The 6736-nt window shown below is 36.8% G+C and overlaps 1 pseudogene; it reads right to left on the bottom strand.

The window, feature by feature from the left end:
* Positions 1 to 6151: 6151 nt before the first annotated feature.
* LOC148030198 (autophagy-related protein 8C-like pseudogene) lies at positions 6152 to 6510 on the bottom strand (annotated as a pseudogene).
* Between the last annotated feature and the right edge of the window lie 226 nt (positions 6511 to 6736).

The following is a 6736-nucleotide window of genomic DNA, read 5'->3' as shown; positions in this document are numbered from 1 at the left end:
AGCCGCAATACGCATCCTAGCTTTTCTTCTTTCTCTCTTAATAAGCAGAGATACAACATCTTCCATATCGTACCAATTTCTCTTTAGTCCTTTTTCTATGCTTTCATCCTCTAATATTCCTTGTTTAAGAGCTCTTTAAGGCTCAATTGTAATGTAGGATTTATCGAGTGAGAGTCTTTTCTGATGCTAGTTCTTATTACTATGTAAAATACAACCGATTATATCTATGTTCAAACTAGCATAATAACTCTATGGTAACTAGCTCTTTATTAGTGATGCCAGGAGGCATATTTCACGATGGATTCCGTGCCACAGTGGATTCTGTGAGGTTTTACGGTGGATTCTGTAAACTTTGATGACCGGGGCTCATACACAAAGTGGATTCTTTGTGCGAGAAGTTGATGGGGATGCCTATTCTTTTCGGGCATTTCATTAATTTAGTGTGTACATGGGTGATTCCATAGCGGGTGATTCCGCAAAATGCATATTAAATTAATAAACGTTTATGATTTTAGAGTGCGCACTCGTAATAAATTAAGGTTAGGATTGATTTCTAACCAGTTTATTTATTTATGTAGCTGAAGACTGCTAGGTATTCACTTTTGTCGGTTTAATTGTATTATTTTACTAACGATTGTGAATGCTTCAGTTGATGTGTAGAGATAGCAGCAGTGGCGGAGGAAAGCATTGGAGGACAGCGAGTATTCAATTTATCATTTATATTTTGATGGGCGCATACCTTAGGCATGGTGTCTATATTTTGTCATGCCTATTTATTGAGGCGTTGGATATTTATTTATTATTTTGTATGCGCATGGGTGCACGATTATGTTATTTGTACTTGGACATTGTATTGGGTATGCCAGACTCTTTGGGCACCGCCCATTAGCTTTATTTCTATTTTGTGCTAAAGCAAACTCAAAAGCTAAAAGCTTGCTATTTTGTAATTTGGGCTATTATTTGAGCTTGAAGATGATTAATACATAAAATACATGCTTTATGGAGCGCTCACACAAGGCATGGGAGAAGATTGCACCCAATTGGTCTCTTATTCATGTCGTTCATACTTTTTACCTTGAGTTTTGTGCAAAAAGTAGAGTTCTTTTGTTCTTGGGGACCTTCCGGCATTCACTACGCGAGCGTACAACGGATCTGTGCGCCAGTGGTATCAGAGCAAAGCTGAGATCAAGAGCTTCCAATCGCTATCCATCTTGTGCGAAGGCGGAGCTCCTGGAACGATCGAGCTCTATAGTCAATCTCATCGCAAAAGGTCGATACGGGTGGATTCCTAGTGATCAAGAACCTCTGTTTTCATCATCAGATCGCGAAGGACCAGCTTGTAGCAACAGAGGACCACTCCTACATCCTCTTCTTCAAGTCGTCAAGAACCAGAGATAAGTCTCAATTTCCATAAGACTTAAAAGCTTAAAACTAAAGCTTTATAAGCTTAAAGAAGCTTTAAGCTTCAAAATTTCAGCGCGATGTATCAGAGGAGAAGTCCATAATTTTTGCCGGGCTGAAAAAACGGCCCCCCCCTAAATTTTGCCATTTTGATTCACTTAAAGCTCTAAGCTAAGTCTCCAAAGCTCCAAATCACATAAGCCTCACAAACTCAGCAAGTACTGCAAGTCTTCCAAGTTTAAGTTCTGCAAGTCTGATAAAGCAACCAAGTTCTGCAAGTCTTGGTACTTTGCAAGTCAGACAAGTCACCTGAAGTCAAAACTGACTTGTGTTCAAAACTCATAGAAAGGCTGTTCCTGTGCAGAAACTCCGAACTGCAAAGTTGTTCATTGGAAGGTACTCTTCGCATACGCAGGTTTGCTAAAGCATTTTCAGCATACGTAGAAGGATAAAACATAGATTTATCAAAGATTACAAATCCCGCAATAGTCAAAGACGAAGATTGTGAAACCCACAAAAAAATATATAAGCCTTGTACACCCGATCTTGAGCTACACTCATCCCGCTAATTTGATTTTGAGAGTGTGAGGTCTTTTGAGTTTTGCAGGATGACGGAATCACATATGGATGATTTAATGGCTGAAGGCAACCTACCTGAACCTACGATGGAGCAAAAGCTGGACTTAATTATGATGCAGTTGGATGAAGAACGACGAGCTAGGCAAGCATTACAAGTTCAATTGGCTAATTTACAAAGATCGACTACCGATAAAGACGAACCTCAATCTGAAGATCTTATTCGACGTACCATCAACACAACTCTCGAAGCTCAATCTATCTGCAAGGAAACAAAGATAAGTAAAAGAAATTTCAAATTCCGTACTTTCAATGGCACTCGAGAGGGAAAAACTATTCTTGCATTCATTAGTCAGTTTGATGACTACTTTTATGAGGAAATATATCCAGAAAAAGATAAAATCAAGTGTGTCACTAATCATTTAGTGGATAGAGCATCTCTTTGGTGGACCGTGGTTCGCAAGAGTATAGATTGTCCCACTACCTGGGAGAATTTCAAGAAGAAATTTATGTAGAATTTCCTTCCTCCACAATTTCATGAAAAAGCCATAAAGCAATGGGACCTTCTTCAGCAATGAGATCATGAGCCTATTCCTCAGTACACCAAGCGCTTTTGGAATGCATTACTCCAGTTACACATGCTTGAAGACGTACCTGAAGCGACACACAAGCGCAAGTATATGTCTGGACTACTTGGGCATTACTATGCTGAAGTTAATATGTTCACGCCTACAACTCTTGAAAACACAATTTCATTAGCTCATGACACTGAAGACAAGCTGCGAGAAAGAGACAAGCGTCCACAGCAATTCCAAGCCAATGGTAACTATGGATCTAAGCAATTCAACTCCAATTTTAGAAGATTTAATCAAGGTCGTTTTCCTTCATCATCTTTCCGTAAGAATTGGGCAAAACCACCTGCTTTACCATCCAATGCCAATCAAAACCCCAAGCCTATTCCACAGCCAAATCCTAATATCCCTAGACTTCCTGCCATTGCAAACAATGTAACCAAAGCCAAACCTATAGTATGTTATAAATGCCACCAACCTGGACATCTAGCAGCAAATTGCCATTCGAAGAAGCCACCTCTCCATATCAACTACCTTGGAGTAATGGAAGGAGATGAATATGAAGAAATGCCTGATTTCACGGAAGATGAAGACGACATTACTACTCCTTCGGATACTTTACCAAGTATGCCAACTCCACATTCTTTATTGACAATGAAATGTTTAGTGCATGGAAAGGAAAAGATTATTTTGCATGATGATGGTAGTACTCATGATTTTATTTCTGCAAAGCTAGTAAAAGAATTGAAATTACAGACTGTACCTATGCATTATCGCATCAAAGCAGCATTCTTAGGCACTAGGTATAATGGTACATAGGAAGTGCATGACTTAGAAATTCAAATTGGTGAATACATTGAAAGAAGAAATTTTCTAGTTGTACCACTACAGTCCAGTGATATTATTTTAGGTATGCCTTGGCATCATCAGCATAATCCGGATATAGATTATTCCACGCATTCGCTTAATATTCAATTTCAAGGAAAACATATTACATTGTATGGTATGCATGCATCTAATGCTTTTCCACTGCTTTTGCATACTCAAGCTAAATGTGCATTACGCAAAAGTAGTAAATCTTATCTCATTTGGGTGAATGAATTGCAAGTTAAAGAAAATCATATGCACCCTAGGCATAAAGAATTTCTTGCACATTTTAAAGACTATTTTGCCGAAGATCTACCACCTGGTTTACCTCCTTCACGTCCAGAAGACCATAAAATAGATTTGATTCCTGGTACCCAACCACCTTGTAAAGCACCATATAGGCATAACCAGATAGAGCAAAAAGAAATTCAAAGTCAAGTTGAGGAATTACTAAATAGATGATTGATTAGACCTAGTAGTTCTCCATTTGGTGCACCTGTTCTGTTAGTAAAGAAAAAGAATAATACCTATCGTATGTGCATTGACTATCGTGCTTTAAATAAGATCACAGTAAAGAATAGGTATCCAATTCCTAGAGTCGATGACCTTATGGATAAACTGCAAGGTTCTGCCATATTTAGTAAAATAGAGCTTAAGTCTGGTTATCATCAGGTGAGACTAGATAAGTCTGATATATTCAAGACTGCATTTAGGACACAATTTGGTCATTATGAATTTTTAGTGATGCCTTTTGGATTGACTAATGCACCTGCTACATTTAGTAGAATTATGAATCGTATATTTCTGAAATATCAGCATTGTGTAATTGTCTTCTTTGATGATATTTTGGTGTTTAGTCAAAATGAGAAAGAAAATTATGAGCATTTGTCATTGGTTTTCCAATTATTAAAAGATAATCAACTGTATGCCAATCCAGAAAAAGAGTGAGTTCTTCAAAACAGAAATTGAATATTTAGGTCATATTGTATCATCTGATGGAATTAAAGTTGACCCTAAGAAAATAGAAGCAATATTGAACTGGCCTATACCTAAAAATGTGCATGAGTTACGATCATTCCTAGGTCTTGCTAGTTGCTATAGGAAGTTTGTTCATAATTTTTCATTACTTGCTTTGCCTTTGACCAAACTTCTGAAGAAAGGTATTGTTTATCATTGGTCCAATAATCAACAGAAATCCTTTGACTTATTGAAACATACATTAACCCATGCTCCTATCTTACAATTGCCTGATTTTAATAGACCATTCTTTTTAGTAGTGACTGATGCTAGCGGATCTGGAATAGGAGCCGTACTTATGCAGGACAATCATCCCATAGCCTATTCTAGTTGTAAACTGAAACCCTCCAAACTTAAATATTCCACATATGACAAATAATTATTAGCTGTAGTACAAGCCTTAAGATAGTGGAAACACTACTTAATGGGCTCTGAATTTATGATTAAGACCGATCAACAAAGTATTAGACATTTACTTAGCCAACCCCAAATATCTAATCGACATACCAAATGGGTAGCCTCTATTCAGAGTTTTCATCCTATCATTCAATATCAACCCAATAAAGAAAATGTAGTGGCCGATGCATTAAGTAGAAGACCTGCTATTCATAATATTTCTGTTATATCTTTTGATTCTTTAACTCCTATGAAAGATACTTATCATCAGGACATTACTTTTCATACTGATTGGAATAAATTAGTTCAAAATAACTTGATTCCTATTGATTCACTATCTTATAATGATGGATTCATGTTTTATGAAAAGAGATTATGTGTTACAGTTCCATTCAGATCTTTTGTTTTGAATGAGATTCATTGTCCTCCATATCAAGGTCATAGAGGTATCCTATCTACTTTACGTACATTAACTAAAGATTTTTATTGGCTGCATATGGACACTGATGTATCTAACTTTGTTTCTGAATGTTTGATTTGTCAAAGAGTTAAGAGACATCATGGTAAACAGTATGGATTCCTTATGCCTTTATCTATTCCATCAAGACCATGGGAACAAATTTCTATGGACTTTATTACTGGTTTACCTAATACTAAATCTAACTATGATATGATTTGGATAGTAGTAGACAGGTTTAGTAAACAAGAATATTTCATTCCATGTAAGAAAACTTTAACAGCATCACAGGTAGCACAATTGTTTTTGAAAATTGTTTTCACTAACCATGGATTACCAAAAGTTATTATTTCTGATCGTGATTCTAGATTTTGTAACAACTTTTGGATTACTTTGTTTGCTAACCTTGGCACAAAAAGTTGATTTCTCATCTACATTTCATCCTGAAACTAATGCAAACAGAAGCTACTAATAGTACTATACTAGATCTTTTACGTTGTCGAAGGGTTTCGAAAGCAAAGTCGCAACTTTAGAAGTCCTTCATAAATTTCAAGATAGAAGATCCATCATGCAAGTAAGCAAGATGAGAAAATGATACCAAGTCTTTGTTTAACTTCTGTTAATAACAAAACAAGGGTTCAAGATGAAGAAATCGGTTCATTCAGTTCATCCTCCCCGAATCCAAGAAAGAAAATAGAAAATCCATTAACTCTTTATCTTCCAACGTTGTTCTAGCCTTTGCAATTTTCCCTTGATAAGTTTTGGACTTATGGGTGATGATAAGAATTCAAGAATATGCTGTTATGTTATGACTCCAGTGTCTTGCGAACACCCTCATCATTGTATGTTCTTCATATGTACAGTTTCAGCACAACCCAAAGGTGTTCTCTCCACTGTATGTAACTTAAAGAAAGTCATCTCATCTTTGTGCACTTCATAGATAGTTGATATAATTGCAGCAGTAGGCGGAAGAACATTGTCTACAAGGATGAAGATTGCTTTCTCTGCATTTAATTTGATCCTCTTCCGAATAACATAGACAAATTGATCAACAATAAGATCAACTGGTACAAGGTATTTCTTCTTATTTATGTCTGGAATGTCACTTCTTTCAGCTTTCTCAACTATTACAGGAATCCTGTTAGGATACTTCTCACGAATCCTAGAGGCTTCAGTTTTCCTCTTCTCTAGATCATATTCCTTTTTAAAAGAGCTCTAGGCCATTTCACTCGGCCACTTCTTTGCACAGATAACATCTGATGATGATTCCAATGAAATGTTTTACAAGATGGGGTATTACACATCCTATAGACAGTCCCTCCGGAATCCGCATTGCACGCATTCTTGTGAAGACGTTCAGACTGAGTCTGTGAGATGTTCGGTGGTTTGCGGCTGCTGATGACGACACAATGGTAAAAAAAAGAAGGTGTGAATCTGTATACTCCTTCCC

Source organism: Lygodium microphyllum, chromosome 10, assembly GCF_053477565.2.
Source record: "Lygodium microphyllum isolate KBCC chromosome 10, Lygodium_microphyllum_v1.1.10, whole genome shotgun sequence".
NCBI lineage: Eukaryota > Viridiplantae > Streptophyta > Polypodiopsida > Schizaeales > Lygodiaceae > Lygodium > Lygodium microphyllum.
Note: the sequence above shows the minus strand (reverse complement) of the source record. Positions and strands in the feature narration are given on the sequence as shown.